Below are 9,320 nucleotides of genomic sequence, written 5' to 3' on the forward strand. Positions count from 1 at the left end.
TCTGCCCTCGGTTCACGGTGCGCCGGACTGTGCCGCTGTCCGCGTGGGCTGTTGAGCAGGTGGGTTTCCTTTGCTCCAAGTTCCCGGATGCCCTGTTCTGGCTAGTCAGCTGGCGGCCACCGTCCTACATTTAACTGGGCCTTGGCGGAGGGTTGGGGGGAAGCTTCTGGCTTGCGTGCATGTGCCCCTCCGGCCTCTCCTCCTGTCTCTGGTCTGCACGGTTCCCTCCGCGTGTTTTCCGTCACTCCCACTGTCCCTTCCTGTCTTCCTTCATGTTTTTTTCCTCCTCAGCCCTCCCACTCATTTTTTTTTCATTTTCCTTTTTTGCACAGTTGCCTCTGAAGTCACACACGCTCACCGTAAACATTGTTGTCAGGCAGGAACAGTGACAGGAACTGCCCCCCTAATCTCATCATCCACATGAGTGCACACTTCTTTCTTTCTTTTCTTTTTTTTTAAGATTTATTTTTTAGAGAGAGAGAGAGAGCGAATGAGTGGGAGGGAGGGGCAGGGGGGGGAGCGAAGCCTCAGGCAGACTCCCTGCTGAGCGGGGAGCCCAAGATCATGACCCGAACCGAAATCAAGAGTCCGCTGCCTAACTGACGCCACCCAGGTGCCCCTATATTTAGGATTTTTTTTTTTTTAAGTTGTATTTATTTGAGAGAGAGAGAGAGAGAGAGAGTGAGAGCGAGCATGAGTGAGGAGAAGGTCAGAGGGAGAAGCAGATTCCCCACGGAGCCGGGAGCCCGATGCGGGACTCGATCCTGGGACTCCAGGATCATGACCCAAGCCGAAGGCAGCCACCCAACCAACTGAGGCACTCAGCCACCCCTAGGATTTCTTTATATGTTTAGGATTGTACCTTGATATGATGCTGCTATCCTGTATTTTTGCCTAGTATATTTCAGTAGGTTTCTCCTGGGGCCATGGAAAGAACCATCCTTTTTTGTGGCGGTCTAGGGATCTCACTGTGCGTCTGGAACTCACTGCAACCTAGTTAGGGTTACTGCTGAATTACTCCAGAAAAACGCAGGACCCTTGCAGCAGTATGTTCCGTTTGTCCCCCCCTCTGACTTTGTGCTCTTATAGTCCACACATCATAAGCCCCACAAGGCAGTGTTGCAGTATTTGCTTTCAACAATCTAGTTTATCAGTTGGTTCTTTTACTGATTGTGCTTTTGATACTGTATCTAAGAAATCTTGGCCTAACCACAGGGTCACAAAGACTTTCTGCTGTGTTTTCTTCTTCTGGGGGTTTTATTGTTTCAGGTTTGACCTGTAGGTCTAAGACTGGGTGGAGTTAACGTCTGTGTGTGGTGCAAGGTGTAGATCAAGGTTAATTTTCTGCATACAGCAGTTCTCCCAGCACCTTTTGTCAAAAAGACTCTCCTCTCCCCCATCAAATATGTCTTTCACCTTTGCAAAAAACCTGCCCATTTACATGTGGGTCTGTTTCTAGACTCGCTGTTCTGGTCTGCTGGCCTGTTTGTCTGTTTTGACACCAGTCGCACACAGCCTTGCTTTCTGTCCTGTCATCAGTCTTGAGCAGCAGTGTAAATGTTCTAACTTTGGGCTTTTCTCAAAGTGGTTTTGACTACTTTATGTTCATTGTACTTCCATACATGTTTTAGGATGTGCTCATTAATTTCTACCAAAAAAACCATAAAAACTTCCCGGGATTTTGGTTGGAATTGCATTTAACATGTAGATCAATTTGAGTTCCTCAAATTCTGGTCTGTGAACACAGTGTATGTCTCCACATATTTAGGTCACTAATTTCTCTCAGCAGCTTGGATTTTGGTGGGTAAGTCTTGGTCATCTTTTGTGAGCTCTAGACCCTAAGTATTTCATATTTCACGGATAGCAATCATTGGTAATTTGGAAATTTCAGTTTCTAACTGTGATTTGGATTTTAGTTCTTTCAGTTCTGTAAGTTTTTCCTTTATATATTTTAGAGCTTTATTATAAAATAGGGATTTGATATATGCTTAATGAGTTGGTCTTACTATTATGATAATAAGTTCCTCTTCATCCCTGGAAATATTCCTTGTTCCAAGGTCATCTTTGATGCTAATACCACCTCCCCACTGTCTTTCAGTGAATCTATGTCTGCGGGCTTACATTTTTTCCATCCCTTTGCCTTAAGTCTGTAGCTTGATATCTAAAGTTGGCTTCTTATAGGCCACATGTTTTGCACCCTGCCTTTTTTATCCAATATGGTAACCTCTGCATTTCAGTTGCATTGTTTAGACCATTTACATTTAATATAAACTTTAGCATAGTTGAGGTGAAACCTGCCATCTTATGCCTTGTTTTCAATTTGTCTCATCTCTCCTTTGCTACTTTGGTCTCATTTTTTCTGTCTTCTTTTAAATTAATTGCCTGGCTTCTCTGATTCCAATTCATCTCTATTATTTGCTCGCAGATATTTAAAAAGTTGCAAGTTCATCAGGGACGTATAGATAGTAGAGGTTTCCCCTAAAATAATGGGACCAATTACAAGACGATTGGTTAAGGAAAAGGTCAACAGCAACGATGCATATTTAAATTTGCCTCTGGTTACTGCGAGGAAACAGAATACACTTAACACCAGAAGCATTTTATTCCTTATGCGCATAGTTGTGGTATCTGTGGTTGGAATCATCATAGGAGCAAGGTGGAGAGTTCTGGAAATTTGGGGGTGACTAGAACATGCAGAAGCCCAGCCGTTGGGAATAACGTTCTCACCTCTGCTCCCTTCCCTGTGGTTCTCCTTCCTTCCCTCACACTAAGGCAGGGAACGGCAGATTCCATGCTCCAAACCTGTCCTGGCCAAAGGACATTGCGCTCAACTAGAATTTTCTAGCTTGTACCATTGTCAGGTGCAGTTCTTGGGTGAGCTTCCGTGTCTCTCTGTCATATCAGTTTTGTGCCAGGTGCCCTACCCAGAGCTTTACCCCCACTAATTCATCTACTTCTCCCAACAGCACTCTGGGGTCCATGCTGTTATTAGCCCCACTTTATGAGGCCCAAGTTCTTAAGGAAGCTGCTGGGATTTAGGCTTGGGGTGTCCACTGATCAGAACCTGTGGCCTTAAATGGCCTTAACCCCTCAGCTATCCCAGGGATGGCCCATCTTGCTTAGATCTCCTCATTCTGTGTTTCCTTCCCAGTGGCTGAAATGAGCGTTGGCTAACTTCACAAGGCCTTCTAAAACATCTTCCTCTTCAACTGTGATCCCCGTGCTGGTGCTGGGGGGGCCAAGACAGTGAGACACGGTCTCTGTCTTACACGTGCTTGTCATAAGAAGAGGTGAGGGGACAGGCAGCTGTCGTGTAGGGATGCGGAGTAGTCATGAGGCACCTGTAACTCTGTGCCTCTGCCTTGTTCCCGGGTGTGCGTGTCCGCTGAGTGAGGGCAACGGGTCACCCGGTCTAGGCCGGGTTCAGCTGGGCTTGCCTCCGAGCTGCAGGTTGGATCCAGTTCTCCTCCACACATCTTGGTTCTCTGGCCAGTTCTCCAAGGGTCATCTGGGGGAAGGGGTGGCGTGGTCTCCTTCTGCCTTCCCAGTGGCAGAGGCCCATTGGTCAAAGCAAGTCACACAGCCAAATTCAATGTCAAGAGGTGAGGAGTACTCTCTGCCCACCACAAGGCCATGGCAAGCCCCAAGGCGATAGGGCTGTGGAGCAGTGGTCTAGAGGGTGAAGAAAGGGATGGATGACTCAGTTTACCTTACACAGCCAAGTAAAGTAATCTGCATGATGAATGCACAAAGAGAGGAAGTGCTGGGCAGTGAAGAAGACAGGGGTGTCAGACAGTGCAGCCCACCAGCCGCATATCTTCACACAGCAGGTCGTGCTTGTGCTGGGTCTTAGGAGGTGGGGTGGTGTTCCCCAGGTGAGGGAGGAGGTAGAGCATGTGCAAAGGCCCAGGGGTAGGAGCCCCCTATGTGTTCAGAGGGTAGAAGGAAGTTGGGTGTAAGCGTCTGCAGGCTGGGCGAAGGGTTGGGTGCGGGAGAGGGACGTGACCCCGGAAAGCTGCCAGCAATGAAGCTAACTGAGGTCTGTAAGCGTGGAGGGGCTCAGGGTCTTGGGTCTTCCGATGATACTTCTGGCTGCAAAGTGAGCAAAGAGCCGCCCAACAGTAATGCCTGTCGTTTTCAGTAAGTGTCAGGTGACTGTTGCATTCGAAGCTCTCAACAACTTCGTGAAACAGGTTTTGGGTTTTTTTTTTTTTCTTTACCATACAAGTCAGTAGAGGCGCCTGGGGGCTCAGATGGTGAAGCCTCTGCCTTTGGCTCAGGTCTTAATTCCAGGATCCTGGGATGGAGCTGGGCATCAGGCTCTCTGCTCAGTGGGGAGTCTGAGTCTCCCTCTCCCCCGTCCCCTTGCTTGTGTTCTCACCCTCTGTCAAATAAATAAATAAAATCTTTGAAAAAAAATACAAGTCAATGAATTTTTATTTATTTTAAAGTCTTACCTCATGGGCGGAGCTTAATGAGCTGGAGGCTTGAATATGGTCTCTTGTAGCGGAAGGGAAAGGTCGAGAGTGGCTCTGAACTCGCTGTGTGATTCCGTTTATCTGACATTTGAGACCCGGCAGAGCTGGGGGGTGGGGGGAAGGTGGGGCGGGGGCCGACTGGGGAGGGCCACATGGTGTGACAGCAACCCAGTGCTGGTTGCTGTTATGCGGGTGGAGACGTGTGTCAGGACTCCGCGGGGCGGGCCGTGTGTTGTATATGGAGGGACCTCTAGTAGGGTTGACTTAAAACCGCCTCTGAGGCCTCCTGTCGGGCAGAAAGGGGGTCAGCGGAAGGGGATCAGGCTTTCAGAACCTGTGATGTGCCCTTGTCTTCTGTGCCGTGGGGCACGTGACCCTTTCCGCTCTCAGCCGAGGCTCCTTCTGCCCCGGAGCAGGTGGGCTGGCCTTGCTTAGCAGGAGTTCAGCAAGAGATGAGTGTGGGTTTCGCTTTTCCGTCCTTCTCGAGTCCTGAACGCTGAAGTGGGTAAAAGAAGAGATTCCTAAGTCCCTTTAGCTCCCTCCACTTGCGCATCAGGACTCAGGCCCCTTGGACTCGCCCGTCAGGCTGATCACCAGCCGGAGAGGAGAAGAAATCCAGCGCTCCATGGAAGAGGCATCCTTGCAGCACAAGGAGGTGGGAAATTCTTCCCTCCCAGTTCCCACCAGGGAGATGACGAGAGAGGGGGCTGGTGAGAGCCCCCCACGATGTGACGTGGAGGGGAGAGCTCCCTGCACTGGGCTCCAGCTCCAGTGGGGGGGGGGGGGGGGGGGGCCCGGGGCCCAGGCCCCCGCGGCGGGGGGGGGGGGGGGGGGGCGGGGCCCCGGGTCCCAAGCCCCAGCGGCTGGTGTGGCTGGGTTAGGGTCAAGACCAGCCAGAGGCGAGCCCACGCTTGCTGTCGTGGGTTGAGTGGCGCCACTAAAAAGATCTGTGCGAGGGCTAGTTCCCAGCATCTGTGAATGTGACCATGTTTGGGAGGAGTCTGCAGACGCGGGCAAGCAGCAGCTTCCAAGCTGAGATCGTCGGGGACCACCTGGCTGGGCCCTGAGTGTGAGGACGAGAGTCACTGTAGGAAGAGGGGGCCACATGCGGACGGGGGCCAGAGGCTGGGAGATGTGGCCACAGGGGATACCCGGAGCCAGCAGAAGTTGGAAAAGGCAGGAAGGATTTCCCCCTAGATCCTTTGGGGGGTGCATGGCCCTGCCGACACTGATTTCGGACTTCAGACCTCCAGAAGTGGGAGAGAGTAAACCCCCTCCCCTGTTGTCTCAAGCACCCCCAGTTTGTGGTCGTTTGTTCCGGGGTCCCCAGGACACTGATCTTGCCTCCTGTCTCTTGTAGACGGACCTGGAGGGCTGGGGGTGTGCTGTCCGTCGTCAAACCCACAAGGACCCCACCCCCCACCCCCACTGGCATCTCGGGAAGGGGAGGGCCGAGGGAGACACAGGGGTGTGGTGAGAGGCTCTGGGTGGCACATCTGTGGACCTGGGACCAGAGACTTCCACGTGCACGGAGCTGAGGTCGGACGAGAAGCCTGGGTACTGCTCATTGTCCAGGTTCAGTACCGATCCCCGCACCAAGCCAGTCGCCCTTTCCAGAAAATAAACACTCCTCTTTGAATAGTTGCCCTGTCCCACGGAGGTGAGAAGCGCCTGGAGGACGGCAGCTCAGGGAGACAAGGAGGACGCACGGGGCTCCCTGCCCACGGCCTCGGCCCCTCGCCGGTCCAGCCTGCTGAGGGCTGCTGCGGCCGTGCCCGGGCTCCCGGGTCGGGGCAGGCCGGCTGCTGCCCACCAGGACGCTGCAGGCAGGCGCTCAGGGGCACTGGGGGGTGCCATGACAGCCATGAGGACTCGAAGAGAACTCCCAGATCACGCAAAATCTGAGACTGGCCGCTGTCTGCTTTGCATCTGGAAAGTGTTACTCGATCACTAACAAAATAATCAGGGCAAATCCAGGGCATTTCTGGTAAAGGGGCTGTTCGGAGGTGCCTCTCGGAGCCGAATGACTCAGGGCTGTGCAAAGCGCTGTGTGGTCTGCGAGCCGGCCTGCTGCCCTGGCCTTCCGCAGCGTTCTGCTGATTCATGGTGGTTTCCCCCTTGAGGGGCGGCGCCAGGCCCCCAGCCCGGCGCCGCAGCCACCCAAAGCCCTTTCGCAGATGCCTCTGATCCTGGGTCTGTGTTTGTGTCCTACAGCTGCTGTGACAAGTGACCACCACCTTAAGGTCTCCAAACAACACAGATTTACTATCTCAAGTTCTGCAGGTCAGAAATCCAGAGTGGGTCTCACGGAGCTCAAGTCAAGGTTTCTGTAAGGCTGTGTTCCCGCTGGGACCTCCAGGGGAGAATCTGCTTCCTGGCCGCCGCCAGCTTCCAAAGGCCCAGGCGTCCCTTGGCTCATGGTGCCCCCCCCACGCCCGCCTTCAGTGCATGTCACTCCCACCTCTGCCTCTGTCACCGCTTCACCTTCTCTCTGCTGCCCTCTCACAAGGACCCCCGGGATCACACGGGACCCATGGGGTAATTCAGGCGAATCTCCTCACTTCAAGATCCTTAATCCCATCAGCAATGTCCCTTTTGCAATGTGCAGTGGAACAGATAGCATAGTAGTACTACAACAGTGTAGTAGAATTCCTGTTCACTCGGACCCTCAGAATGTGACCCTCTTGGAAAGTAGGGTCTGCACACCTGTGCGGTCATGCTGCATTAGGATGTGCTCTGATCCAGGCACCGGCATCTTTCTGTAAAGGAAGGGACATCAGGATCAGGACGCACAGGGAACATGGTCATGTGAAGACAGAGGCAGAAGCTGGGGGGCAGAGGAGACACGGAATGCCAGCGATCGCCCGCGACCACCTGGAGCTTGGTGACACCTTGATTTTGGATTTTCGGCCTCTGGAACCGGGTAGCACACATTTCTGGTGCTTTACCGCCTTTGTGCACCCCACCTTTGTGGCTCTTGGTCATAGAAGCCCCAGGAAACAGATGCATCATGTGACATAAAACATTCACAGGGGCCCGGGAAGAGAAGGGGACATCTCTGGTGGGCCATCACTGTGCTGGAGACAGTGGCCTGGAGGTTTCACCCTTCAGAGCCTCAGTTGTGTGCACACAGGCAGGGTGGGCAGCCCCTCTGGACCTTGGTTCCTTCAAGGGAGAGGGGGAAAAACAGCACATGCCCTGCAGTAGGTGTGAGGACTGCACAACAGGGTACACAGATCATATTAGAAGTTCTTACTCCACGAGTACTGAGTGGGCACACGAGCATCAGGTGGTGGTGGGGTTTCAGAGCTGGAGGCCATCTGGGGCCTCGGAGAAGGGAACGGCTCTCTGTCCTGTGATGACAAAGCAGGAGTTGAGCCAAGGTCCGTGCAAAATTCCAGCTCAAAGGTGTGGAGGAGCAGGGACGGGGGACCTTGGCCTGAGCTGTGGGGCGACTTGTGTTGGCTTACTCAGCCATAACAGAGTAGCGCAGACTGGGACTTAAACAGCAGAAGTTGGACACCATCCATGAGAATGACCTCATTTAACTTTAATTACCCTCTTAAAAAAAAGATTTTATTATTTTGTTATTTTATTTATTTATTTATTTATTTATTTATTTATTTATTTATTTTCTGGTGCGCCGGTCCTGGAAGTACTGCAATACCAGGTCGATGCGTGGAGTGGACGGAGCAAGCTCCTATTCCAACTCCCTGCTCCAAAAATCCATTTAATATATTGCCCTCGGATAGAGGACGTATCAGATATTAAACTGATAAGAACAGATACTACACTTGATCTTAGCCAAAAGGCCGAGAAGCGATTATTATTTTATTATTTTTAAGTAATTTCTATACCCCATGTGGGGCTTGAACTTACAGCCCTGAGATTCAGTCCCACACGCCGCCAACTGAGCCAGCCAGGCGCTTTCCTTAATTACCTTTTTAAAGACCTGTGTCCAAATACAGTGCCTCTCTCAGGCACCGGGGAGCTGGGACTTCCACATGTGAATTTGGGGGCCACCGGGGGCACAACTCAGGCTATACCAGAAGTGCAGAATATCCCCCAGGGAATTTTTACTGTATGGGTGGCTGTTTGGAGGGAAACGTTTGGCCTCAGAATCATCTCTCCTTGACCACGTTTGTCTTCCCAGGACGTGATCTGTTAGTGTCCGCTGCCTAACCAGGGTTCCCAAACTGCAGGGGGTTCCAACGGGGACACTGTGTTAGTCTCGTGCTCCGTGGGGGACAGTCTGGTTGAGGGTCCTTCTGTGTGGTCTCGCTGGGCTCACTCCTGCAGCGACAGGTGGCTGACAGCTTGAGATAGGTGAGGGTCCAAGGTCACTCATTTGAACGCCAGGCGGTTGGTGCTGGCCGTCCACTCAGGTGCCAGGTTTTGTCTCCGTGTGGTCCCTCGTCCTCCAGGAGGTTAGAGCTTCTCTAGGGCACTGCCGTTCCCAGGTCTGAGAGTGGGAGAGTAGAGGCTGCAGGCCCCAAAGTCAGTCACAGTCGCAGTCACACGGTCAGCCCACGTACGAGCGAAATCGACTCCGGCGTTCCCCGGTCACTGAGCGGATAGCAGGGACCTGCAGGCCCACACACGGGACAGGGGTCTTCCGTCCACGTGTCCCCAGGTCGAACACCCTGCGAGGGCTTGCACATCTGCAGGCCTCATGAGTTAAGTTCCCCAGTCAAGGCCGGCCGCTGGCCGTGGCAGGTCTGTCCTCCAACAAGGGCCGGTGTAGTCTGTTTAACAGGAACACTCATGACCACGTGGCTCCTTCTGGGAAGAGGACACACGGACAGATCCGACGCCGGGACAGGCAGGAGTCCTCTCCTTCCC

At 52.8% G+C, this 9,320-nt stretch overlaps 1 non-coding gene across 1 annotated transcript; it reads right to left on the minus strand.

The window, feature by feature from the left end:
* Positions 1-8,111: 8,111 nt before the first annotated feature.
* Positions 8,112-8,302, minus strand: LOC132006253 (U2 spliceosomal RNA). Its single transcript, XR_009401035.1, has one exon. It is a non-coding gene; the product is annotated as a U2 spliceosomal RNA (small nuclear RNA).
* Between the last annotated feature and the right edge of the window lie 1,018 nt (positions 8,303-9,320).

Source organism: Mustela nigripes, chromosome 17 (assembly GCF_022355385.1).
Source record: "Mustela nigripes isolate SB6536 chromosome 17, MUSNIG.SB6536, whole genome shotgun sequence".
Lineage (NCBI taxonomy): Eukaryota > Metazoa > Chordata > Mammalia > Carnivora > Mustelidae > Mustela > Mustela nigripes.